Source organism: Scyliorhinus torazame, chromosome 1 (assembly GCF_047496885.1).
Source record: "Scyliorhinus torazame isolate Kashiwa2021f chromosome 1, sScyTor2.1, whole genome shotgun sequence".
NCBI classification, from domain to species: Eukaryota; Metazoa; Chordata; class Chondrichthyes; order Carcharhiniformes; family Scyliorhinidae; genus Scyliorhinus; species Scyliorhinus torazame.
Genome location: NC_092707.1, coordinates 32101289 through 32128975, shown reverse-complemented (window position 1 = coordinate 32128975; position 27687 = coordinate 32101289). Strand labels below are relative to the sequence as shown.

The following is a 27687-nucleotide window of genomic DNA, read 5'->3' as shown; positions in this document are numbered from 1 at the left end:
GGGTACTCTAAATTTAAAAAAAAAAGATTGCCAAACCAAAGAATGATGGACCCAATACAATTGAAGCAAAGCGCATTTGGGACTTAAAGACCATTTAAATCAAGGGATATTGGACAAGAGCCTCAGCACTCTCACTATTTCACCAGAAGATTTTTGACAGCTGTCTACACAACTAAATCTTCACTTCCCCTAAACCTTGTTTTAGTACAAAAGAAAATCTCAAGTTTCTAAACAAGTGTTTTTGGCAAGATTGTTTTGACAGAAAAACTACAGGAATAAAAAAAAAAGTGTCACTTTGTGATTAAATCTTCATGTGTGATTGAACAACAATTCTTTCTAACATACAATCCTGCCATCAATAACCTTGGTTTCAAAAACTGAAGAAAAACTCTTGTCATCTTGACATTTTAGCAGTTAAAAGATGAAGAGGGTAATTACTTGTAACACTAATAGCACTGTAAGTCACTGGCCATGGATCGTATTCCAGGCAGTCAAAGCAATGTAGTGCACTGCTTAACATTTTTGCTGTAAAGCACTTCCATTTCGAATAGGACCGCTCAGCAGTTTGACAACTGTTCTTATACTCTATCATTTATTGCGATGTTGAAACTGCAAAGTTTCTTGTAGGGAGGCGGTGGTGTAGTGGTATTGTCGCTGGACTAGTAATCTAGAGACCCAGGATAATGACCTGGGGACCCAGGTTCGAATCCCACCATGGCAGATAATGGAATTTAAACTTAATAAAATATCTGGAATTAAAAAGTCGAATGATGACGATTGTCGTGAAAACCCATTTGGTTCACTAGTGTCCTTCAGGGAAGGAAATCTGCTGTCCTTACCCAGTCTGGCCTACATGTGACTCCAGACCCACAGCAATGTGGTTGACTCTTAACTGCCCCCCTCAAGGGCAATTAGGGATGGGTGACAGCCGGTGACACCCACATCCCATGAACACATTTAAAAAATCACTTGGGTTCAAAGTTTTCTCATGCCAATTTTAAACAAATTAGAACAGGGCAGGTGACAGGATTAATAAATTTACTACATGGCATTCACCTCATCCATGGCATACACATGCCTATTGTCTTTTTTCGGACAGTGTGGGAGGTTTGTGCACTAGGCAAGCAACGGTCCCCTTGACACTCAACCGCAATCAGACGTAGGATGGCATGTTGTGTCGGTGGAGTAGACCCAGAAGTGGTTTAAGGCCCCACAAGGGAACTACAGGCCACCCCTGCATTAGACTTCCTTCCTTCACTGACCGTGATCCCCAGTGACCCACTCCCTGTGACCCACTCCACTGCGATCAACTTACCTGACTGCCATGTACTGCTTCCTGTGTCACAACCTCCTGCCTTAATTGTCTGATTCTCGCCTATGGGCCACGTTGAAACGGAAGTCAAACCTGGTACATTTACTTGAGGCCCGGGTGTTAAATTCCCGCGGACCCATTCCAATTAGCCAGGGGTGAACTTGACGCCCACACCGGCAGCCCAAGCTTGCTGCTTGAGCAGCTCATAGTGTAGACAGGAAGGAAGAAGCCCCCGTTCCCTTTTCACACTTCCCTCCGTTTCTGCATGCTATCCCATCAGTTATAGTTACACAAAATCAAACTGCAGTGAGAAGACTCCACTGTCAACCAATTCTGTTGTTTGAATGACTCGTTGGCATGGTTGTAAGATGCAATAGCAGATGGTGATCTAAACAACATGTAAGCTGCTTGACGCGTTGCCAAATTAGTCTTTGGAGGTTTATTGACAAAACAAGAAAAGGTGGGCTGCCAACGGCTCAGTGAGTGTCAGAGTGTCAATAAGCCAATCCGGCTCCCTCGTCCAATCACAAGACTCTGCTTAGTCAGCTAATGACAGCAGACGGGGCCTGGCAACTGCTCTCCACTGCTGGCTGTCAACCTCCTCCCGCTGCTAAGCACATGAGCGGGCACTGGGCAAGGATCAAGATGGCACTTGGTGAGATGTTTCCAGTGGTATTCACGGCCTTGATTAACAATGGTCACTTGTGAGAGCTGCCATCAGCTAAAGGCCTGTTGCTGAGCAAGAATCGCCTGATTGCGGTTGAGTGTCAAGGGGACCGTTGCTTGCCTAGTGCACAAACCTCCCACGCTGTCTGAAAAAAGACAGTCGGCATGTGTAGGCCATGGATGAGGGGAATGCCGTGTAGTAAATTTATTAATCCTGTCACCTGGAGGGGAGAAAGGAAAACCAAATATAAAAAGGAAAATTAATCAGCAAAGTAATTCCAAAGGCTTTTGATTGTGAAATTTAGTCATTAGGCTCTCCGTCATTTACAGGTTGGCAACAATATGGGATGTGCCAACACAATTCAAATCAGCAGACTATTAGTTTGTTTTGGCTTGGGCAGATTAAGTGGAGCCTGTTATAAATTATTATAATTCATTGCTTTTCATGGCACAATGAGCCATGTAATTTCAATGGATGCTCAATTGTTCCTTATTTGTGGGTAGCCAGAGAAGATGATGATGCAAAATGAACAACTCTGCCACAGTCCTGGGACAGACAGGCCCACAATGATATAAACTCAGTTGTAGCTTTGATTTACATCAGGGTACTACACACAACTCCCATCAAGAATGAGTCTCCGCTCTCTCCATTGAAGGGTGGAAGGGGAAGAAATTGTTGAAGAGAACATTAGAGATTTGCCCTGAAGTGTTCAACTGGATTGTTCTGTTGAAGCAGGAAGTGAGAGAGTCCAGACACAGGACTGCCCACCTTCAATACTGAGGGGGCAGATAAACTGAGCAAACGGAAGAAAACAGGAGGACGAAGATAAAGGAAAGCTGACAACTATGGGACACACTTGGGTGATGGAGATTTATTGTGAGATGGTTGGGGTGGTTTTCCGGCTCGTTAGCCGTGGACGCAATCCTGTTACGGTCGCTAATTGGACAGACAGGGCCATAATGGGATTTGCGCCAGTGAGATCTCATTTTAAGATCCTTTGCGCCCCCTGCTGGTGGTGTAAACAGGTTTAAGTGCATTGTAATATTCTGAAAATGGCTTTACGGGTTCGCCATATGCCCACCTCCGGTATGATGTAACGCTGGCAGATATGCTGGTATTACTAGAGCTTTCCAAAAAAAGAAAACTGTTGCGTTGACCTCGCCAGGTACTTGGAGGGTGGTATAGCCCCTGGGTGGTGTGGGACATGGCTGGGCAGTGCTCGCCAGGTTGGCACTGCCAGGGGCAGAGCCTTCAGGGAACCCCATTGGGAGCTTCCCATAATATGTGGGGGCACAGCAAAGGTGGTGGAGGGTGAGTTTGCATGCATTGGTGGGGGTGAGGGGGGCATGCCTGTATTGGTGGGGGTGAGGGGGGCATGCCTGTATTGGTGGGGGTGAGGGGGGCATGCCTGTATTGGTGGGGGTAAGGGGGGATACCCATATTGGTGGGGGGAGGGGAATGCCTTCATTGGTGAGGGGGGTGAGGTGTGGTACACCTGCATTGGTGGGAGTGAGGGGTGGTACACCTGCATTGATGGGGCTGAGGGGGAATGCCTGCATTGGTGGGAGTGAGGGGGGGCATGCCTGGATTGGTGGGGGTGAGGGGCCATGTCTGTATTGGTGGGGGTGAGGGGGGCATGTCTGTATTGGTGGGGGTGAGGGAGGGCATGCCTGCATAGGTGGGGGTGAGGGGGGCATGCCTGAATTGGTGGGGTGAGGGGGGCATGCCTGGATTGGTGGGGGTGAGGGGGGCATGCCTGGATTGGTGGGGGTGAGGGGGGCATGCCTGTATTGGTGGGAGTGAGGGGGGCATGCCTGTATTGGTGGGGGTGACGGGGGCATGCCTGGATTGGTGGGGGTGAGGGGGGGCCATGCCTGTATTGGTGGGATGAGGGGGGGCATGCCTGCATTGGTGGGGGTGAGGGGGGCATGCCTGAATTGGTGGGGTGAGGGGGGCATGCCTGCATAGGTGGGATGAGGGGGGGCATGCCTGTATTGGTGGGGGTGAGGGGGGCATGCCTGGATTGGTGGGGGTGAGGGGGGCATGCCTGTATTGGTGGGATGAGGGGGGGCATGCCTGTATTGGTGGGGGTGAGGGGGGCATGCCTGTATTGGTGGGAGTGAGGGGGGTATGCCTGTATTGGTGGGGGTGAGGGGGCATGTCTGTATTGGTGGGGGTGAGGGAGGGCATGCCTGCATAGGTGGGGGTGAGGGGGGCATGCCTGGATTGGTGGGGGTGAGGGGGGCATGCCTGGATTGGTGGGGGTGAAGGGGGCATGCCTGTATTGGTGGGGGTGAGGGGGGCATGCCTGTATTGGTGGGGGTGAGGGCATATCTGTATTGGTGGGGAGGATGTGGGGGGGAGGGGGGGTGGCACCTGTATTGGTGGGGGTGAGGGGGCTATAATGGGAGAGGAGGGCCTTTAACTTCATATTAGATTAGGGCGCCCTTTAAAAACAGTGCCGTCTGGCTTTTGCGGCAAATTTAGTCCCCTCCCCCTCCCCCCGCCGCCCCGCCAGCCGGCTATGTAATCCTTGCCAGCACTTTGAAATTGCACAGAGTACTCTTTGATCTGGCTACAAACATTAGCTGTGAAACCAGCGCACTTATTTTCTCGGCTGATCCAGCACTTGGAAAATTGCGCCTGTTTTTTCTAGAGGGAGCTTGCTGCAATATGGGCAGCACGGTAGCCTTGTGGATAGCACAATTGCTTCACAGCTCCAGGGTCCCAGGTTCGATTCCGGCTTGGGTCACTGTCTGTGCGGAGTCTGCACATCCTCCCTGAGTGTGCGTGGGTTTCCTCCGGGTGCTCCGGTTTCCTCCCACAGTCCAAAGATGTGCAGGTTAGGTGGATTGGCCATGATAAAATTGCCCTTAGTGTCCAAAATTGCCCTTAGTGTTGGGTGGGGTTACTGGGTTATGGGGGTAGGGTGGAGGTGTTGACTTTGGGTAGGGTGCTCTTTCCAAGAGCCGGTGCAGACTCGATGGGCCGAAGGCCTCCTTCTGCACTGATAATTCTATGATTCTATGATATTAATATAGGCAATCAGCAACATTACAACACATTCTGAGATCACAATTTCCTCTTGCCATCAGTGCCCCTGGATATCCTCTCCTCATCCTCCTCGCCAGATGCCACCTGGCATCATATGCCACTTATCCATAGGATCCCATTACTTGACCTGCACTCAAATATTTGCCCCCACGATGTGCATATGAATGACTGGAAAGACTTCCGGTTGCAGCCATGCCTGAATAGGTCGCACGTTCGGCAGCTCCCGCCGGGAACGGACTTTAGGGCTCTCTAGAGGGGCCCCAACGGCACTTGTTCGACGGCTTCCAGTGTGGGAAGGTGACAGAAAGGTCCCCCCGACCGTGTATGGATTGGACCAGGAGTGGAGCGGAGAAAAAAGGGATCTTGGAGCAGCGAAAAGTGACGAGGGAGAAAAAGCCAGATGGAGACCAAGCAGCATGGGCGCAGTGGTCACAGGAGGAGCAGGGGTTTCTTAGACGCTGCTTTGAGGAGCTGAAGACAGAAATGCTGGCGCCAATGAAGGCGGCGATTGAGAAGCTAGTGGAGACCCAGAGGGCCCAGGGGGCGGCGATCCGGGAGGTGCGACAAAAGACCTCGGAGAACGAGGATGAGATCTTGGGCCTGGCGGTGAAGGTGGAGGCACACGAGGCACTGCACAAGAGGTGGGCGGAAAGATTTGAGGACCTGGAGAATAGGTCGATGAGGACGAATCTTTGGATTCTGGGTCTTTGGATTGAGGGGCCCGATGCCGGGGCATATATGAGCACGATGCTCAATTCGCTGATGGGCGCGGGAGCCTTCCTGAGCCCCCTGGAGCTAGATGGCGCTCATCAGGTCCTGGCAAGGAGACCCAAGACCAACGAGCCGCCAAGGGCTGTAGTGGTGAGGTTCCACCGCTTTATGGATAGAGAGTGTGTCCTGAGATGGGCCAAGAAAGAGCGGAGCAGCAGGTGGGAGAACACGGAGATCCGAATCTCCCAGGACTGGAGTGCAGAGGTGGCCAAGAAGAGAGCTGGCTTTAATCGGGCCAAAGCTGTGCTCCATCTGGGGCTGGTTTAGCACACTGTGCTAAATCGCTGGCTTTGAAAGCAGACCAAGGCAGGCCAGCAGCACGGTTCAATTCCCGTACCAGCCTCCCCGAACAGGTGCCGGTATGTGGCGACTAGGGGCTTTTCACAGTAACTTCATTGAAGCCTACTTGTGACAATAAGCGATTTTCAGTTTTCATTTCATCGGAAGGGGGTGAAGTTCGGTATGCTGCAGCCAGCGCGATTGTGGGTCACATTCCGAGATCGGCACCACTATTTCGAAACGCCTGAGGAGGCTTGGAGCTTTATACAGACTGAAAAGTTGGACGCAAATTGAGGGTCTGCGGTTGTGGGGGGGGGGGATGTCTGCTGTATATATGGTTTTAACTACGTGTAGGGAATTTTCGCTTGGTTGGGTGCTGGATGGGGATGGGTGAAGGGATTTGATGGGGAGGCTGTGGGAGAGTGTGGGTGCCAGTGTTGGAGGGAGGGGAGGCCCGGGGATGGGGGAATTGAGATAAGGCCGCAAAAGGAGCTGCACCAGAGGGGGCGGGGCCGGCTCAGGAAAGTGCGGGCTTTTTCCCGTGCTAGGGAAGGACGGCGGTGGGGGTCGGAGGAGCGCACACTGACTGAAGGGGACGGGTGATTCCCACACTGGGGGGGTCGATGGGAAGGGCCGGGGTCAGCAGGAGTCAGCTGACTTACGGGAGTGTTATGGGGGGAGCAAAAGAGCTAGATATGGATCTAGCGGGAGGGGGGAGGGGGGTGGGGGGGGGGGAGGGGGGGGAAGAGGGGGGTATAGGGTTGCTGCTGCATTGGCCAATGGGGAACTGGAAATAGGAGAGGTGGTCGGGGCGGGGGTCCACCGTCTGGGGGACTGGAGGGTGCGGGAGGCGCGGGCACGTGACTGGCCTCGAAAAGGAGATGGCTCGTCGGCAGGGGAGGGGCGGTGAGAAGCCCCCTAATCCGGCTGATAACTTGGAATGTGAGGGGCCTGAATGGGCCGGTTAAGAGGGCCCGAGTGTTCGCACACTTAAAGGGACTGAAGGCAGACGTGGTCATGCTTCAGGAGACACATTTGAAGGTGGCAGACCAGGTCAGGTTGAGAAAGGGATGGGTAGGACAGGTATTCCATTCGGGGCTGGATGTGAAGAACAGAGGGGTTGCAATACTGGTGGGGAAGCGGATGTCGTTTGAGGCCAAGAATATTGTAGTGGATAATGGAGGTCGATATGTGATGGTGAGCGGTAGGTTGCAGGGGGTGTGGGTGGTACTGGTAAACGTATATGCCCCGAACTGGGATCATGCGGGATTTATGAAGCGCATGCTGGGTCGGATTCCGGACCTGGAGGCAGGAAGCTTGATAATGGGTGGGGATTTCAACACGGTGCTGGATCCAGCATTAGATCGCTCCAGATCCAAGACGGGGAAGAGGCCGGATGTGGCCAAGGTGCTTAGGGCCTTTATGGACCAGATGGGGGAGTGGATCCATGGAGGTTTGCGAGGCCCCTGGCCAGGGAATTCTCATTCTTTTCCCATGTACATAGAGCCTACTCCCGGATAGATTTTTTTGTTTTGAGTAGGGCGCTAATCCCGAAAGTGGAAGGAACTGAGTATTCGGCCATAGCCATCTCAGACCACGCCCCGCACTGCGTGGAGCTGGAGTTGGGGGAGGAGAGGGACCAGCGCCCGCTGTGGCGTCTGGATGTGGGATTACTGGCGGATGAGGAGGTGTGCGGGAGGGTGCGGGGGTGCATTGAGAGATACTTGGAGGCCAATGATAACGGAGAGGTGCAGGTGGGGGTAGTCTGGGAGGCGCTGAAGACGGTGGTCAGGGGAGAGTTAATCTCCATCAGGGTCCACAGGGAGAAAAGAGATGGCAGAGAGAGGGAGAGTTTGGTGGGGGAGATGAGGCAAGGGAGGGGGGGGGGACCCTGCCCCCGACAATGTCCGGGGCGCTGATCGCGCTGATTCTGAAGCAGGAGAAGGGCCCACTGCAAGTGGGTCGTATAGATCGATCTCGCTCCTCAATGTGGATGCTAAGTTGCTGGCAAAAGTGCTGGCCACGAGAATTGAGGACTGTGTCCCTGGGGTGATTCACGAGGACCAGACGGGATTTGTAAAGGGCAGGCAACTAAACACCAATGTGCGGAGGCTCCTCAACGTGATTATGATGCCATCGGTGGAGGGAGAGGTGGAGGTAGTGGCAGCTATGGACGCGGAAAAGGCCTTCGACCGGGTGGAGTGGGAGTATCTCTGGGAAGTGTTGCGGAGGTTTGGGTTCGGGGAGGGGTTTATCAGTTGGGTCAGGCTCCTATATAGAGCCCCGGTGGCGAGTGTGGCTACAAATCGGCGGAGGTCGGAGTACTTTCGGCTGTACCGAGGGACGAGGCAGGGGTGCCCCCTGTCACCCTTGTAGTTTGCATTGGCAATTGAGCCTTTGGTCATGGCACTAAGGGAGTCCAGGAAATGGAGGGGGTTGGTCCGAGGGGGAGAGAAACATCGGGTGTCGCTGTATTCGGATGACCTGTTGCTGTATGTGGCAGATCCAGTGGAGGGGATGGTGGAGGTCATGCGGATCCTAAGGGAGTTTGGGGACTTCTCGGGCTATAAGCTCAACGTAGGGAAAAGTGAGCTCTTTGTGGTGCATCCAGGGGACGAGGGAAGGGGGAGAGACGACCTGCCGTTGAAGAGGGCGGAAAGGAGCTTTCGGTACTTAGAGATCCAGGTGGCTGGGAGCTGGGGGGCCCTGCACAAGCTCAATTTGACGCGGTTGGTGGAGCAGATGGAGGAGGATTTCAAAAGATGGGATGTGCTGCCACTCTCGCTAGCGGGCAGGGTACAGTCGGTGAAAATGATGGTCCTCCCGAGGTTTCTCTTTGTGTTCCAGTGCCTTGCCATTATGATTACCAAGGCCTTTTTTAAATGGGTAGGTAGGAGCATCATGGGTTTCGTGTGGACAAATAAGACCCCGAGGGTAAAGAGGGTGTTTCTGGAGCGTAGCAGGGACAGGGAGGGCTGGCACTGCCGAATCTGTGCGGCTACTATTGGGCAGCCAACGTGGCGATGATCCGTAAGTGGGTAGCAGAGGGAGAGGGGGCGGCGTGGAAGAGGTTGGAGATGGCGTCCTGCAGGGGCACGAGCCTGAGGGCACTGGTGACGGCACCGCTGCCGCTCTCGCCGACAAGGCACACCATGAGTCCGGTGGTGGCGGCAACGTTGAAGATCTGGGGGCAGTGGAGACGGCATAGGGGCGAGCTGGGAGCCTCGGTTTGGTCCCCGATTCGGGAGAACCATCGGTTTGTCCCGGGAATGATGGATGGGGGGTTTCGGAGCTGGCATCAGGCAGGGATCAGAAGAATGGGGGACCTGTTTATAAGATGGGACTTTTGCGAGCCTAGGGGCGCTGGAGGAGAAGTTTGGGTTACCCCCGGGAAATGCGTTCAGGTATATGCAAGTGAGGGCGTTTGTGAGGCGGCAGGTGAGGGACTTTCCGTTGCTCCTGGCACAGAGGATTCAGGACAGGGTGATTTTGGGTGTATGGCTCGGAGAAGGCAAGGTTTTGGCGATCTATCAAGAGATGAAAGTAGAGGAGGAGGTTTCGGTAGAGGAGCTAAAGGGCAAGTGGGAGGAGGAGCTTCGGGAGGAGATTGATGAGGGTCTGTGGGCTGATGCCCTGAGTAGAATTAACTCCTCTTCCTCTTGCGCCAGGCTCAGCATAATACAATTCAAGGTTACTCACAGAGCGCATATGACAGGGGCGAGAATGAGTAGGTTCTTTGGGGTGGAGGACAGATGTAGGAGGTGCTCGGGAAGTCCGGCGAATCATGTCGACATGTTCTTGTCGTGCCCGGCACTGGAGGGGTTTTGGAGGGGTTTCGCGAGGACTATGTCCAAGGTGGTGAAAGCCCAGGTCAAGCTGAGTTGGGGGTTGGCATTATTTGGGGTAACGGACGAGCCGGGAGTGCAGGAAGCGAAAGAGGCCGGTATCCTGCGTCCCTGGTAGCCCGGCGGAGGATCTTGTTATTATGGAATGACGCGAAGCCCCCCAGTGTGGAAGCCTGGATAAATGACATGGCAGAGTTCATTAAGTTGGAGAGGATAAAGTTTGCCTTACGAGGGTCTGTGCAGGGGTTCTTCAGGCGGTGGCAACCGTTCCTAGACTATCTCGCGGAGCGCTAGGAGGAGGTCAGCAGCAGCAGCAACCCGGGGGGTGGGGTCGGGGGGGGGTCTCTGTCGGGGGGGGTATCTGGGCGGGTTGGGGGGGGGGGCGTTTCCCCAAGGGTACTTTTGAATGTTATATGGGGGGGTTAATATGTGTGGGAGAAACCCAATGTATCAGTAGTTTATTATTTTTGATTGTGATGTTTGTGTTCTTTCTTCTTTTCGTTCAGGTTGTTTCCCAGCAGTTTGTTTGTTATAAAAATTGTTGGAAAAATTTGAATAAACATATATATTTTTTTAATGAATGACTGGAAATGTTTGCATGCGACCCTAATAATCATGACCTTCTATCCTAGATACCCCCTTTCCCACCAAACAACAAACGTTAGTGATAGAAAAGTAGAAAAATTCATATTTTAGTGTTTTATACGAATCAAGGCAAAAAGATTGGCAACTGGAAGACATTTTGCAGTATTGTCATTTAGTATCAGCATCAGCGAAGCCAGTTGCAGAGTGTGGTGGTATGTATTAGGGGTAGTAAGGTACCTGTGAAGCCGAGAGGCTATTAGCTGACAGCTCCCTGGTCCTGGTTGGATCTGCCGCCCACAGGCTCCGCCCTGAAGGCGGAGTATAAGAGCGCGAGTTCTCCCAGCAGCCGCATTCTGTAACTGAGCTGCTGGGAACAAGTCTTGCTTAATAAAGCCTCGATTGATTTCATCTCTTCTCGACTTGAGTGAGTAATTGTTGCGCTACAATTTATTAAGCAAGCTTAAAAGACTATGGAGCTCCGGATCACCCCGGAGTGTCTGCGAATCAGCCCCCATGCAGCAAACTCGGCGGCCGTGTTTAAACACTGGCTAGCATGCTTCGACGGTTACCTTCGAACGGCCCCCGGCCGGACCACGGAAGATCAGAAAATGCAGGTCCTGCATTCCAGGGTGAGCCCGGAGATCTACACGCTCATCGAAGACGCGGAGGATTTCCCGACGGCGCTCGCCATGCTGAAAGGAGTCTACATTCGGCCCATAAACCAGGTCTACGCACGCCACTAACTCGCGACGAGACGGCAAATCCCCGGAGAATCGCTCGACGAGTTCTACAGCGTGCTCTTGATTCTGGGAAGGAACTGCAACTGCCCGTCGGTGAGCGCAAACGAGCACACGGAGCTCCTAATCAGGGATGCTTTTGTGGCAGGTATGACTCCTTCTCAAATTCGCCAAAGGCTGTTAGAGAGAGACTCATTAGGACTCACAGAGGCACGGACCCTTGCGGCCTCCCTCGACGTGGCCTCACAAAATGCCCGCGCCTACGGCACCGACCGCGCGGCAGCCCCTTGGGCTCCGTGGACCCCCGTTGCGACCGACTCCCCGGCACCCCCCAGCAAGCCTGTGCGGCTAGAGCACCAGACCATCCCGGTGGGCCCCGCTGCTATTTTTGGGGGCAGGCGAAACACCCCCGGCAGCACTGCCCGGCCCGCTCAGCTACTTGTAAAAGCTGCAGCAAAAAGGGGCATTACGCAGCGGTGTGCCAGTCCCGGGGGTTCGCCGCAATCTCCGGGGGAGAACGGGGACAGCAGACTCAACACCCCAGCACTCCATGTGCGGCCCGCGGGCGCCGCCATTTTGGGCCCCGGACACCACGCGGGGAGGATGGGCGCCGCCATCTTGTGACCCCCCCGGCCACGTGCGACCCATGGGGTCAGCCATCTTGGCTGATAGCCAAGGACCCCAGCATAGACGGCTCCACGGGGTCGGAAGAAAACGCCACGGTGCAGCAACCAAGACTGGCTTCGGTGACCTTGGACCAGTCGCGGCCCCGGATGCTCCAAACGGCAACGACAACGGTGCTGGTCAATGGGTACGAGACGCCATGCCTAATCAACTCTGGGAGCACGGAAAGTTTTATCCACCCGGAAACGGTAAGACGCTGTTTCCTCTCTATTCGTCCGAGTCCCCAAAAGATTTTTCTGGCAGCGGGATCCCATTCCGTAGAGATCAAAGGGTTCTGCATCGCGAACCTAACGGTGCAAGGGAGGGAGTTTAAGAATTATAAGCTTTATGTCCTTCCCCCAACTCTGCGCTCCCAATCTCTTGGGGTTAGATTTCCAGTGTAACCTCCAGAGCCTTACGTTCCAATTCGGCGGCCCAATACCCCCACTCACTATCTGCAGCCTCGCGACCCTCAAGGTTGAACCGCCGTCCTTTTTTGCGAACCTCACCCCGGATTGCAAACCCGTCGCCACTAGGAGCAGACGATACAGCGCCCAGGATCGGACGTTTATCCGGTCCGAAGTCCAGCGGCTGCTGAAGGAAGGCATAATCCAGGCCAGCAATAGTCCCTGGAGAGCCCAGGTGGTAGTTGTGAAGACCGGGGAGAAGCAGAGGATGGTCGTAGACTATAGTCAGACCATCAATAGGTACACACAGCTCGATGCGTACCCTCTCCCCCGCATATCCGACATGGTCAATCGGATTGCACAGTACAAGGTCTTTTCCACCGTGGACCTCAAGTCCGCATACCACCAGCTCCCCATCTGCCCAAGTGATCGCAAGTACACGGCCTTCGAGGCAGACGGGCGGCTCTACCACTTTTTAAGGGTCCCGTTCGGCGTCACGAACGGAGTCTCGGTCTTCCAACGGGAGATGGGCCGAATGGTTGATCAGCACGGGTTGCGGGCCACATTCCCGTATCTCGACAAAGTAACCATCTGTGGCCATGACCAGCAGGACCACGACACCAACCTCCACAAATTCCTCCAGACCGCTAACGCCCTGAACATTACCTACAACGAGGAAAAATGCGTTTTTAGCACCAACCGTCTGGCCATCCTGGGATACGTAGTGCGCAATGGATAGGCCCCGACCTCGAACGCATGCGCCCCCTTATGGAATTTCCCCTCCCCTACTGCTGCAAAGCCCTGAAACGCTGCCTGGGCTTATTTTCGTATTACGCCTAGTGGGTTCCCCAGTATGCAGACAAGGCCCGCCCGTTAATCCAGTCCACTACCTTCCCCCTGTCAGCAGAGGCCCGCCAGGCCTTCAGCCGCATCAAAGCGGATATTGCAAAGGCCACGATGCGCGCCATCAACGGGTCCCTCCCATTCCAAGTCGAGAGCGACGTATCCGATGTAGCTCTGGCGGCCACTCTCAACCAAGCGGGCAGACCCGTGGCCTTTTTCTCCCGGACCCTCCACGCCTCAGAAATCCGCCACTCCTCAGTGGAAAAGGAAGCCCAAGCCATAGTGGAAGCTGTGCGACATTGGAGGCATTACCTGGCCGGCAGGAGATTCACTCTCCTCACTGACCAAAGGTCGGTAGCCTTTATGTTCGATAATGCACAGCGGGGCAAAATCAAGAATGGCAATCCTCAATCCTCCTGAGGTGGAGGATTGAGCTCTCCACCTATAACTATGAGATCTTGTATCGTCCCAGAAAGCTGAACGAGCCGTCCGATGCCCTATCCCGCGGCACATGTGCCAACGCACAAGTTGACCTCCTCCAAGCCCTCCACGAGGACGTCTGCCACCCGGGGGTCACTCGATTCTACCATTTTGTGAAGTCCCGCAACCTCCCCTACTCTGTTGAGGAGGTCCCCGTACAGCCACCAGGAACTGCCAAATCTGCGCAGAGTGCAAACCGCACTTTTTCAGGCCAGATAGAGCGCACCTGATAAAGGCTTCCCGTCCCTTTGAACGACTCAGTTTGGATTTCAAAGGCCCCCTCCCCTCCACCGACCGCAAGGTATACTTCCTGAACGTGGTGGACGAGTACTCCCGTTTCCCCTTCGCCATCTCCTGCCCCGACATGACAGCGGCCACAGTCTCAAAGCCCTTGGCACCATCTTTACACTGTTCGGTTTCCCCGCGTACATCCATAGCGACAGGGGGTCCTCCTTCATGAGCGACGAGCTGCGTCAGTTCCTGCTCAGCAAGGGCATTGCCTTGAGCAGGACGACCAGCTACAACCCCCGGGGGAACGGTCAGGTAGAGGGGGAGAACGGTACGGTCTGGAAGACCGTCCTATTGGCCTTACGGTCCAGAAATCTCCCAGTTCCCCGGTGGCAGGAAGTCCTCCCGGATGCCCTCCACTCCATCCGGTCTCTGCTGTGTACCACCACTAACCAAACGCCTCACGAGCGCCTCCTTGTCTTCCCTAGGAAGTCCTCCTCCGGAACGTCGCTGCCGACCTGGCTGGCAGCCCCAGGACCCATCTTGTTCCGAAAACATGTGCGGGCGCACAAATCGGACCCGTTGGTCGAGAGGGTTCACCTTCTCCACGCAAACCCTCAGTACGCCTACGTGGCGTACCACGACGGCCGACAGGACACGGTCTCCCTACGGGACCTGGCGCCCGCCGGAAACGCACACACTCCCAACACCGATCACCCCCCCCCCTGCCACCGGCGCACCCCACGACCGCTCCCTTCCCGGGTGTATCAGTCCTCCTCCCGTGCCCGCCCAGGAGTAAAGAAACAGGGACGAACAGCGCAACGCTCCCAGAGACGACAGTGCCCGAGCCAGCACCTGCACCACCACCGGGGCTGAGGCGATCGACAAGGACGACCAGGGCACCTGCTCGACTCGTGGAATTTGCGCGACAAAAAAAAAACTAAAAACTTGTAAATAATTCTGACAACCTGTACATAGTTAACTGTTGGGCTAAATGCATAGCCACTGTACAAAATTTGTTCCAGGACCAGCCTTGTAAACCCCTACCACCATGCGAACCACCACCCCGCCGGGTTCTTTTTTAACAAGGGGTGAATGTGGTGGTATGTATTAGGGGTAGTACGGTACCTGTGAAGCCGAGAGGCTATTGGCTGACAGGTCTCGGGTCCTGGTTGGATCTGCCGACCGCAGGCTCCACCCTGAAGGCGGAGTATAAGAGCTTGAGTTCTCCCAGCAGCCGCATTCTGTAACTGAGCTGCTGGGGAACAAGTCTTGCTTAATAAAGCCTTGATTGATTTAATCTCTTCTCGACTTGAGTGAGTAATTGTTGCGCTACACAGAATTTAGCTCCCTTTTCTCTATTTCAACAGTGCACCGTAACTGTGAGAGTTCCTGCACCAGAGAGACTGCAATAAACAGCTTGAGGCGACAGCTCACCACCATGTACAAGGGCAACTAGGGATGAGCAATAAATGCTGACCCTGCCAGTGACATTGCATGAATGATTGTTTAAAATCACATAAGTGCATCCATAACTACATCCCTGTAATGTTCCCATCTCACAGCAGCCCTCCTATGGTTTGTCTAAACAAAATTGTCACTTTGTGTCTAGAGTTAATTTTGTATGGTGGGTAAATGTTCACCGGGAACTGGATGCCGAAGCTCATTGCATTATAAAGCCTATGGAGCCAGTATAATAATCATCTTAAATGTCACAAGTAGGCATGCACTACAATGAAGTTACTGTGAAAATCCCCTAGCCGCCACGCTCCTGCAACTGTTCGGGTACACAGAGGGAGAATTCAGAATGTCCAATTCACCTAACAAGGAAACTGGAGCACCCGGAGGAAGCCCACGCAGACACAGGGAGAACATGCAGGCTCTGTACAGAAAGTGACCCAAGCGGGAATAGAACCTGGGACTCTGGTGCTGTGAAGCAACAGTGCTGCAATTATAGACCACCTTATGATGAAACATCATGGCCACTGGGTTGCGCGTTCCTTTGTTCTCATTTCACTTTGGACCTATACAGACAACAAAAGAGACTTGCGTCCCAACATTCTGAGCTGGATTCAAACCCAGTTCTCAGAGGGTGAGTGAAGGGTGTGCCAACCCAATCCTGTGAGCTTGTTATCTTCAAGCAGTGAGCAGAGCCTATTTAATGATTTAAAACGAGAAGCCTGGCAGTGCGGCACAGTGACGCTTCAGTAAGCTGCATCAGTGATGCTTCAGATGTGAAATTACTGTCACAATTCTCTGGTTACTAGTTTCCTGACTATTGCCTCCTGATAGGAGCAGACATTAAATGCAGGCCCAGCAAAAGAGAGGAATTAAATTGTTTCCAAACCACTCACTTATGCCTTTTCCTTGTGACTGGATCAATACTGGCCTCTTATCTGGGAAATGAAATGGGGCCACTGGGAGACATACATTGGAGCATCAATAAAAAATATAATTTATTTTTTAAAATCATAAAACTAGCAGTGATGCAAACTAAAGCAGAAACATTCTACCATTGCAACATTTTAAAATTAAATAAAAATACAAACATTCGCACAAGTGAATGAGGCTGGTTGTCATGTGTGAATGACAGTGTACCATCTGAAAGAGTTAGATAGTGACCAAATTTCTATCAATTTCTAGAGCTTTACTGACAAACCCACTCGGCAGATTCTAAACTTCAAACACTTTTCTCCTGGTCTATTAATACTACATTTGTTCTGTTTGTTGGCACCTTCCCTCATCTCCAAACTGAAATAAAACCTCCAGAACTCGCAGTTCATGCTAAATGCACCAGCTGTTGCAGTTTCAATGAATATCATTTTTGGCAGCTATATTTAAATTTACCGTCCCACCACCTCAGGGCCCACTAATAAAAACTGAATCAGTGCAACATAATCGAATCTCTAAGCTTCAGGTTAAGGTTACCCTTATCCACCCCTCAGCACCAGCACCCGTACCCTCAAACTATCCCATTCAGAATAAGATCCCAATCATCTGGTTCAGAGGCAAACTTCCAACTCTGCCCATTTAAGCAGCCTCAACTCTTCATTAAGGATATAGACCCCCACCCAACCAGAGCGCTCGCTATCAGACCCAAACCTTCCCCCCTGACCATGTACGCACCCCGTCAGAACAAACCCCCCCCTCCCGAGTGCTCCCCATCAGAACAAACCCCAACACCCATCTCTCCCCCCCCCCCCCCCCCCTCCCAAACTCCCCAGCAGAACAAGACCCTCCAGTTCCACCTCTGAGTAAACCTCAACTTGCTACAAACATCAACTCTCACTAACGGTTAAGCTGCCCTTTAACATTGCAACGGGCAACATTAATTCTTCAAGCAGTTTAGCTGCACCATTTCAAATGTTCACAAACAGAAGAAGAGCTCAAACATTGAAACAACAAAATAAATAGTGCGACCGTTATTAGTTGTAGCATTTCTACTTGGATTTTATAGGCTAGGTTCCCTCCGCAAAACAGGGTCGATATCCATGTGAGAAAACCAGAATAATATGAAGAACCAACACTATTTCAGTCTTGCTCTTTGTATTCAATGGGAAGAAACATTTACATTACCACACCATCCATTATCACACCATCTTTCTCCCAGACAATGTTAAAAAAATCATGAGAATAATCAGTCACAAAAATTGTTAATAAAAATAAAAATATATATGGAAATCTTTCAGCTCAGACACTGTCTCTTGCAGAACATGATTCCAAGAAGCTTCAGAGCTCAGGTCATTACCACTGTTCTCCTCTGATGGCAGATTAGTCTCTACTTTAAGAACTTTCAGGACAGAGCATCTTCTCCCAATTACTTCTGTTAATGCTGCTTTTATTTCTGCATTAGGGAGCTGCAGAGAGCAGAGAATCCCTGCAGTACGCAGCCTCGTGCCAGTGGTGGTTTAGCAGCAGTCAGCTCCTTATTATTCTGCAGTAGCCTGACAAGGCAGGGACGCCTCGTGGACACAGCATTGCAGCTAGTAACAGTCTGCAATCCACTCCATTACACAACTGGGTGAGCATGAGGCTATCACATGCAGGTGACAATAAACCTGCGGCCATTCATTGCCTCGTCCGAGAATGAAGTAAATCAGGGAGTGTGTGCGAGTGTAAATTGTTCGGCAGCTACTAGAACGTGCAGACTCGCTGGGCCAGATTTTCAATTGTCGTTACATTTGTTTTTATGTTGCTGTGTGCTGCAGTCAAATATGCAGACTTTTCCAATTCACCTTTCATTATTGAGTCACTCATGCCCAAGACTTTACTTAAGATTAAACCTATTGCAGCGCTTATGTGAAGAGTGGAACAATTGAACTAATTGGGCTGTTTCTGTGCTGTACCCTCTATCCACATTAAAGAACATGAGCAGCTCTTTAATTTTTGTCTTAAATGGTAAGCCCTTCACTTCCCAGCCATGCACATTCATTACAGCTCCTAACGCAGATTTACTTGTGAGATGTATCTTTGTTTAATGGTCATGCTTGCTGGTCTTAAAGCAGATGGTCAAGTTTCTGTCTTAATGGGACCCAAGGATGTATATCATTGAGCACAGCGTCACAGATAAACCTGCATTTCATATTCCCATTACTGCCTAAAAAAGCACGTGTTAATGATACCAACAGAGTTTGGTACATTTTTTGTCCATGTTCACCAAGAGGGAACAATGTTAAGAATTGTCTTTTCCAAACTTCAAAAGCTGCAACATTCAAATGGAACAAACCAGAAACGAGGTAACTTAATAACGTAAAAGAATTGAGATTCTTGGATTTTGAGGATTGCTTTGCCAAGGTTTGGTTTGCTACTTACAGCTCCGTGAACACAGATTGGACATGCCACCTGTAAGCAACGTTAAGACATTGGTTTCCTCTTCCTTTTCCCCCTACCCCACCAAGGAAAGGAAATCCAATGACAGTCAGATCTTCTCTCAGTCTCTCAGTACTGCTTGGAATAAACAAAACCCACATGTTGGGCATAGGCAATATTGGGCCAATGGGAACAGGGCTATCCAATGCCGTGCACAAGTCGGATTCTCAGGTCAAGGTCTTGAAGTCACACCTGTCATCGTCCCGCTATCCCTCCCCGGAACATATCATTATGAAAAAGCGTAATGTGAATCCCTTTAGCTCATCAAGACCTTCTTCAGACCCCCACAATCTGCCCCATCAGGAACCCGATCCAAGCCTTATTCAGAGACTAGATTCTATTTTTAAAATCCTTAAGCAAGACTCCAGGATATCTGCCAACTTTACTTGCTGCACTATGCATAATAATCTTTAATAATAATCTTTACTACTGTCACAAGTAGGCTTACATTAACACTGCAATGAGGTTACTGTGAAAATCCCCTCGTCGCCACATTCCGGCACCTGTTCGGGTACGCAGAGGGAGAATTCAGAATATCCAATTCACTAACAAGCACGTCTTTCGGCACTTGTGGGAGGAAATCGGAGCACCCGGAGGAAACCCACGCAGTCACGGGGCGAATCATAGAATTTACAATGCAGAAGAAGGCCATTCGGCCCATCGAGTCTGCACCGGCCCGTGGGAAGAGCACCCCACCCAAGCCCACACCTCCACCCTATTCCCGTAACCCAACCCGACCTTTTTGGACTCTAGGGGAAATTTAGCATGGCCAAATGACCTAACCTGGACATCTTTGGACTGCGGGAGGAAACCGGAGCACCTGGAGGAAACCCATGCAGACACGGGGAGAACGTGCAAACTCCGCACAGACAGTGACCCAAACTGGGAATCGAACCTGGGACCCTGGAGCTGTGAAGCGACAGTGCTAACCACTGTGCTACCGTGCCGCCCAGATTTAATTGATTATTCAGTTCCATAGACCCAGCAGTCTCAGGAATCGTTACATTCCCTACAGGAAGCAATCACACATGGCTGCAAAAGTGGATCTGTTGGGCATTGTCTTAGCGTTGACAGGAGTAGCCTCCGTGGACAGATTGTATTAGATATAGAAGGGGTTTAAGAATACTTATGGATGCCAATCAAAGGTAAATGTATTCCGATATCATGGGTAGGAACAACGAGTAGAAGATGCTAGTAAACAAATGACATGTTAAAAAGGTGTCCCTTTCCCCACAAATAACCCGTCTTCTGATCGATAGCACAGAGCATGCATTAATAGAATGTAAATTCTATACACTTTTTTTTGACAAATTTAGAGTACCCAATTCATTTTTTTCCAATTAAGGGGCAATTTAGCGTACCCAATCCACCTACCCTGCACATCTTTGGTAGTGGGCGTGAAACCCACGCAGACACGGGGAGAATGTGCAAACTCCACACGGACAGTGATCCAGAGCGGGATCGAACCTGGGACCTCGGCGCCGTGAGGCAGCTGTGCTACCCACTGCGCCACCGCGCTGCCCCTGTACACTATTTTAAAGAAACGTAGGGATTGAGGCCGGGAACTCTCTATATCACAAACATAATATCTTAATTTAGCTGCAGTATACACGTCTTTTCTGGAAGTTATTTGCCGGCATGTGTTCCCAGCATCGATCATCTACCCTGAAAAATGTTTAAAACAAAAATTCCCAGATGTCCCTTCCAATGCTGAGACTGAGGTCCAGCTACTCGACCAGTCACTGCTATCTCTCCAGTTAGCTGATTAAATCTGGGGTCTCTCTCACTTGGATATAGTTGGGAGTTTATATTTGTTGCATTTTAAAGAGTCACTGCTTGATTTAAATCATAGAACTGCGCACAGGGAGGCGGGCAGCACGGTAGCCTAGTGGATATAGCACAATTGCTTCACAGCTCCAGGGTCCCAGGTTCAATTCCGGCTTGGAGTCTGCACATCCTCCCCGTGTGTGTGTGGGTTTCCTCCGGGTGCTCCGGTTTCCTCCCACAGTCCAAAGATGTGCAGGTTAGGTGGATTGGCCATGATAAATTGCCCTTAGTGTCCAAAATTGCCCTTAGTGTTGGGTGGGGTTACTGGGTTATGGGGATAGGGTGGCGATGTTGACCTTGGGTAGGGTGCTCTTTCCAAGAGCCAGTGCAGACTCGATGGGCCGAATGGCCTCCTTCTGCACTGTAAATTCTATGATAATCTATGATTCAGTCCACCATGCCCATGCCAGCTCTCTGCAAGAGCAATTTTGCTCGTCCCGCTCTCTCACAGTTTCCAGATAGCCGAGCAATTGTTTTCTTTTCAGGTACTTATCCAATTCCCTTTTGGAAATCTGCCTCCACCACAACCTCAGGCAGTGCATTCCAGATCCTAACCACTCCCTGCATAAATCTTCCATTGTTTCTGATACCAATGTCCTTAAAAACAGGGTCCTTTGATTCTTGACCTTTTCTCGAATTGGAACACTTTCTGTCTCCATCTACTCTGTCTGGACCCTTTCAGATTGTGAACACTATCAAATCTCCCAGTCAACCCAGAACAGACTTCACCAATCAATGCTGGGGACTAAAGTCTCTGCTTTCCCTCAGGCGAAGAGCCATCCAAATGCGAGCTCGGTTTGTCCTCTTTCCCCAACTGCTGTCAGACCCCTGACTCCAGCATTTTCACTTCCAGATTCCGGCACCCACAGTCATTTGCTTTCACTTATTTTCTAACCTCGGAGGGGACACAGTTAGACCCCTTATGCAAAGCACAATTTTTTTTAGTTTTTTTTAATAGAAATTGCAGCAGTGGAGTTTATGTCCCAACCTTTAATGAAGAATCAATTGCACCAGCCCAAACTTTAACCTCACTTTCAACGTTATGGAGACAAATGGATATTTGGAGATCCGCGTTCAAGCCCTGTTTAATTCCCAGCCTGTTCATTAATCCGGCCCCGCTCTCTCCCCCCGTCCCCCCCCCCCCCCCCCGCCATCCAGAAAAGCAGAGAGAGAAAAGTCAACCTTTCTGCCCGTCTCTCAGGCTGACCTCCCCGTAACTGTAAACGTGCTCAGTCGGTGCATCAGAGGCTTTGCTTTTCCCGCAATCTCTTTCCACTGCTCCAGCTACAGAACTCCCCGTGCAAGTCATCACATTAAGCATCACACACACACACACACAGAGGGAAAAAAGGCATCTTGAGGGAGTGGGGGGAAAGAGAAAGAGGGGTGTAACCCCCGCCCCGCTGGTGTCCAGCGACAGACAGGAGCCCCCAGCAGGAATATTCAAACACATTCCGCCTGCTCTCCTCTCTCTCACAGTCAACACACACAAATGAAACGTTTACCTGGGCTCCCGCTGCCTAAGGCGCCTGCTAACCCTGTGAGTGGCGAATGTCCCGGGCAAAGCACTGAATCTCCGGGCAAAGCACAGAATCTCCCGCCACCGCTCCAATTGTTGCAAATGCAAATCGCTGATGCTCACAACCTGGTGGGATAAAGATTATATTGAGCTGGGTCGACACGGGGTTGCACCACATTCACAAATAGTCAAACAGGAGCAGGAATATTACCTGAGGATGAGGAGCTGGTCCTGATGTGGGGTGGTGCAGTCCTATCTCTGCTGTGTGTGTGTGTGCGCTCACAGCAATACTGCTGCTTAATTGCAGTCAGTACTGGACTCTCCTCTTTCTCCTCTCCCCCTCCCTCTCTCAGTTCCTGCCTCTGCTGTTGGATGTTTAACCACGGCTGGCCAATGTGGTCCTGTCAGTCAGCACTCCTTCATGCAAATTGAGAATAAAGACAGTTTTCCAGTGTGTATGGCAGTGGTGGGAGGCCAAACCAATCGCTGCAATCCCCCCTCCACACGGACAGTGACCCAGAGCCGGGATCGAACCCGGGTCCTCAGCAGAGTCAGGCAGCAGTGCTAACCACTGCACCACCGTGTCGCTCCACACCCTGCAAAGTCGATCAACATGAAAGTGAAATTAAGGTTAGGGAGCAGTGGTGGATGGGTCATTGAATTTATTCAAGGACTAGTTGGGCAGAGAGGTGGATTTGACACCACTGTCAGACCAGTCATGATGTTATGAAATGGCGGAGAAGGTTTGGAGAGTCGAATGACCTACACCTGTTCCTAAGTCCTATGTTCCCATGTCTCACGTGGAATTCTTTCACCATAGTCCTTCAAAGCGCTGCTTGCCTGTCCCCTGTGCCTTCAATTTCCTGTTTTCTGGCTAGTTCTAATTGTTGGAAGTGGGTCAGTGGTGGGGTTATAGAGAGAGGGAGACGATCCAACCCCAGGCCCTCAACTTGCCTCGACACATACCCCTGATTAGGAGACGGTACTGACTGTGGGCACAGCTCTCCTGCCCTGTTGCTCAGCTTACCAATGACACGTGTGAGTATATTGGGGGGAGAGGGGGCAAACTTAAAGGGAAGCAGAGAAACTCGCAAACATTACTTTCTCATAGTCATGTATGGTGGCACGGTAGCACAGTGGGTAGCACTGTTGCTTCACACTCCAGGGTCCCAGGTTCGACCCGGCTTGGGTCACTGTGCAGTGTCTGCACGTTCTCCCCGTGTCTGCGTGGGTTTCCTCCGGGTGCTCTGGTTTCCTCCCACAAGTCCCAAAAGACATACTGTAACATAATTTGGACATTCTGAAATCGCCCTCTGTGTATCTGAACAGACGCCAGAATGTGGCGACTAGGGGCTTTTCACAGTAATTTCATTGCAGTGTAAGCCTACTTGTGACAATACAGATTATTATTACAGGACAGTCACTTTTGCCATCCCGTCTGCACCAACAAAACTATGCTAAATCGACACTAATCCCACTTTCCAGCAGTTGGCCCATAGCCTTGAATGTTATGACATATCAAGTGCTCATCCACGTATTTTTTCAAGGTTGTGAGGTTTCCCGCCTCCACTACCCTCCCAGTCAGTGCATTCCAGGCTCCGACCACCCTCTGAGTGAAAAACCTTTTCCTCAAATCCCCTCTAAACCTCCTGCCCCTCACCTTTAAATTATGCCTCCTCGTTATTGACCCTTCAACTAAAGGGACCAACTGCTTCCTATCCACCCTGTCCATACCCCTCATATTCGTATACACTCCAATCAGGGCCCCCTCAGCCTTCTCTGCTCTAAAGAAACCAACTTCAAGCCTATCCAGCCTCTCTTCATAGCTCAATACTCCACCCCAGTGAATCTCCTCTGCACCCTCTCCAATTGCATTCCTCCTATAGTGAGGTGACCAGAACTGCACATATCTGTGGCTTCACCAAAGTTTTGTACAGCCCAACATAATCTCCCTGTTCTTATAATCTATGCCATGATTGATAAAAGCAAGTGTCTCGTTTGCCTTTTTAACTATCCTATTAACCTGTCCTGCCACCTTCAGGGATCTGTGGATCAACACCCCAAGATCCCTCCTCTGAGCTCCCTAGTGTCCTGCTATTCATTGAGTGCTCATTTGTCTTGTTACTCCTCTTTGTTCTTTGAAGAGATAACAAATAGGTTAGACCAAGGAGAGCCAATGGATGTTATCTATCTTGACTTGCAAAAGGCCTTTGATAAGGTGCCTCACGGGAGACTGCTGAGTAAAATAAGGGCCCATGGTATTCGAGGCAAGGTACTAACATGGATTGACGACTGGCTGTCAGGCAGAAGGCAGAGAGTTGGGATAAAAGGTTCTTTTTCGGAATGGCAACCGGTGACGAGTGGTGTCCCGCAGGGTTCAGTGTTGGGGCCACAGCTGTTCTCTTTATATATTAACGATCTAGATGACGGGACTGAGGGCATTCTGGCTAAATTTGCCGATGATACAAAGATAGGTGGAGGGGCAGGTAGTATGGATGAGGTGGGGAGGCTGCAGAAAGATTTAGACAGTTTAGGAGAGTGGTCCAAGAAATGGCTGATGAAATTCAACGTGGGCAAGTGCGAGGTCTTGCACTTTGGAATAAAGAATAGAGGCATGGACTATTTTCTAAACGGTGACAAAATTCATAATGCTGAAGTGCAAAGGGACTTGGGAGTCCTAGTCCAGGATTCTATAAAGGTAAACTTGCAGGTTGAGTCCGTAATTAAGAAAGCAAATGCAATGTTGTCATTCATCTCAAGAGGCTTGGAATATAAAAGCAGGGATGTACTTCTGAAGCTTTATAAAGCATTAGTTAGGCCCCATTTAGAATACTGTGAGTAATTTTGGGCCCCACACCTCAGGAAGGACATACTGGCACTGGAGCGGGTCCAACGGAGATTCACACGGATGATCCCAGGAATGGTAGGCCTAACATACGATGAACGTCTGAGGATCCTGGGATTATATTCATTGGAGTTTAGGAGGTTGAGGGGAGATCTAATAGAAACTTACAAGATAATGAATGGCTTAGATAGGGTGGATGTAGGGAAGTTGTTTCCATTAACAGGGGAGACTAGGACCCAGGGGCACAGCCTTAGAATAAAAGGGAGTCACTTTAGAACAGAGATGAGGAGAAATTTCTTCAGCCAGAGAGTGGTGGGTCTGTGGAATTCATTGCCACAGAGGGCGGTGGAGGCCGGGACGTTGAGTGTCTTTAAGACAGAAGTTGATAAATTCTTGATTTCTCGAGGAATTAAGGGCTATGGAGAGAGAGCGAGTAAATGGAGTTGAAATCAGCCATGATTGAATGGTGGAGTGGACTCGATGGGCCGAATGGCCTTACTTCCACTCCTATGTCTTATGGTCTTATGGTCCTTCCAAAGTGCATCACCTCTCACTTTTCAGGGTTAAATTCCATCTGTCCATCTGACCACGTGTCTCTATCTTCCTGCAACCTAAGACCTTCTTCATCACTATTAACCACCCTGCCAATCTTTGTGTCATCCACAAACATTCTTATCATCTGCCCCATGTTCTCATCTCTAGTATTTATATATCACAATCAATAATGGACCTATCACTGATCCCTGTCGTACGCCACTGGACACCGGCCTCCAGTCACACAAACAGCCTTCTACCACCATCCTCTGTCTCCTGCCACTAAGCCAGTTTTGGATCCAACTTGCCAAGTTGCCCTGGATCCCATGTGCCTTTACCTTCTTTGTCAGGCTCCCATGTGAGACCTCGTCAAAGGCTTTGCTGAAACTATATAAACTAGCCATGCTGACTATGCCTGATCAAAACTTACCTCGCCAAGTGGAAATTAATTCTCTCCTTCAGAATTTTCTACAATAGTTTCCCTGCCACTGATGTGAGACTCACTGGTATGTAGTTTCTTGGTTCATCTCTACCATCCTTCTTGAGAAGTGGAACCCACATTAGCTGTCCTCCAATCCCCTGGCACCTCCCCTGTGGCCAGAGAGGAATTAAAAAATTGGGTTTGAGCCCATGTAATTTCCTCCCTTGCCTCCCATAGCAGCCTGGGATACCACTCATTCAGACCTGGGGATTTGTCCATTTTAAAGCCTGCCAAAATCTCCTCACTCCCTATGTCAAACTGTTCAAGAGCCTCACAGTTGCTCTCCCTGAATTCTGTACCTACATCCTCCTTCTCCCGAGTGAAGACAGATGTGAAGTTCAACACCCTACCAATGTCTCTGGCTCCATGCACAGATTTCCCCCTAGGTCCCTACACTTTACCTGATCATCCTCTTCCCCTTAATATACTTGGACAATATCTTGGGATTCTCCCAAATCTTACCTGCCAGGATTATTTCATGCCCCCTCTTTGTTCTCCAGATGGCTTAGTTAAGTTCCCCCTGCACTTTTGATATTCCACTAAGGCCTCCGCTGATTTGTTCCCTTTGTACCTGCTAAAAACTTCCCTTTTCTTTCTTTTTTTTTAATAAACATTTTATTGAGGTATTTTTGGTTTTGCAACAACAGGAAAATAAACAATGTACATGAGTCCATAAACATAGTACAAAAAGCCTGCTTCCTCCCTTACAGATTCCACCTTTATTAACCCCCTACTGTAAGCTAAACTAAACCCCCCCCCCCCCACTTCTGCTGACGATTAATTTTCCGCAAAGAAGTCGACAAACGGCTGCCACCTCCGGATCTGTAAAGATTTAATCACCTGCTAATGGTCGCATTCCAAGCATTGTCTGGCATCTTTGAATCTGTCTATATATATGTTTCTGGAACATACCTCTTCATTCCCCTGAGGAAGGAGCAGCGCTCCGAAAGATAGTGACATCGAAACAAACCTGTTGGACTTTAACCTGGTGTTGTAAGACTTCTTACTGTGCTCACCCCAGTCCATCGCCGGCATCGCCACATCATGTTTAAAAAAGGACCGCGGAATAAAGATGGGGAGACACTGGAACACAAACAGGAATCTCGGAAGGACAGTCATCTTCACCGTCTACACCCTCCCAGCTAATGTCAACGGGAGCGTGTCCCACCTTCGGAAATTGTCCATCATTTGGTCTACTAATCGGGCCAGATTAAGTTTGTGCAACCGTTCCCATTCCCGCGCCACTTGGATGCCTAGATGTCTAAAGCGCCCCCCTACCACTGCAACGGCAGTTCCCCCAGTCGCCTCTCCTGCCCCTTGCCTGGATCGCAAACATCTCACTTTCCCCCATATTTAGTTTGTACCCCGAAAACCGGCCAAATTCCCCCAGAATCCTCATGATTTCTTCCATCCCCTCTATTGGGTCCGATACATACAGGAGCAGGTCGTCTGCGAAAAGCGAGACTCTATGTTCCACTCCCCCCCCCCCGGACATACCCCTTCCAGCCTCTTGAGGCTCTCAGTGCAATTGCCAACGGCTCTATAGCTAACGCGAACAACAGTGGGGAGAGGGGGCATTCCTGTCTCGTCACCCGATGTAGCCTAAAATAGTCCGAAGTTGTCCTATTCATCCGTACGCTCACCACAGGAGCCTGATACAGCAACCTGACCCAGTCAATAAAGCCCCGCCCAAATCCGAACCGTCCCAGTACATCCCACAGATATTCCCATTCTACTCAAT

The 27687-nt window shown here is 50.8% G+C and overlaps 1 protein-coding gene across 5 annotated transcripts in view; it reads right to left on the bottom strand.

The window, feature by feature from the left end:
- The window catches only part of LOC140395261 (rabphilin-3A-like), a 545215-nt gene that overhangs the window by 378987 nt on the left and 138541 nt on the right, over nucleotides 1-27687 (bottom strand). For 2 of the 5 annotated variants that reach the window (XM_072482865.1, XM_072483205.1), the window contains exons 1-2: nucleotides 22298-22463; nucleotides 22073-22212 (exon numbers count right to left, since the gene is read on the bottom strand). The gene's annotated coding sequence lies outside the window, so the exon portion shown is untranslated. Of the gene's footprint in view, nucleotides 1-22072; nucleotides 22213-22297; nucleotides 22464-27687 lie in introns of those variants that run through there. The other 3 variants (XM_072483123.1, XM_072482954.1, XM_072483035.1) reach the window with 3 other exon arrangements.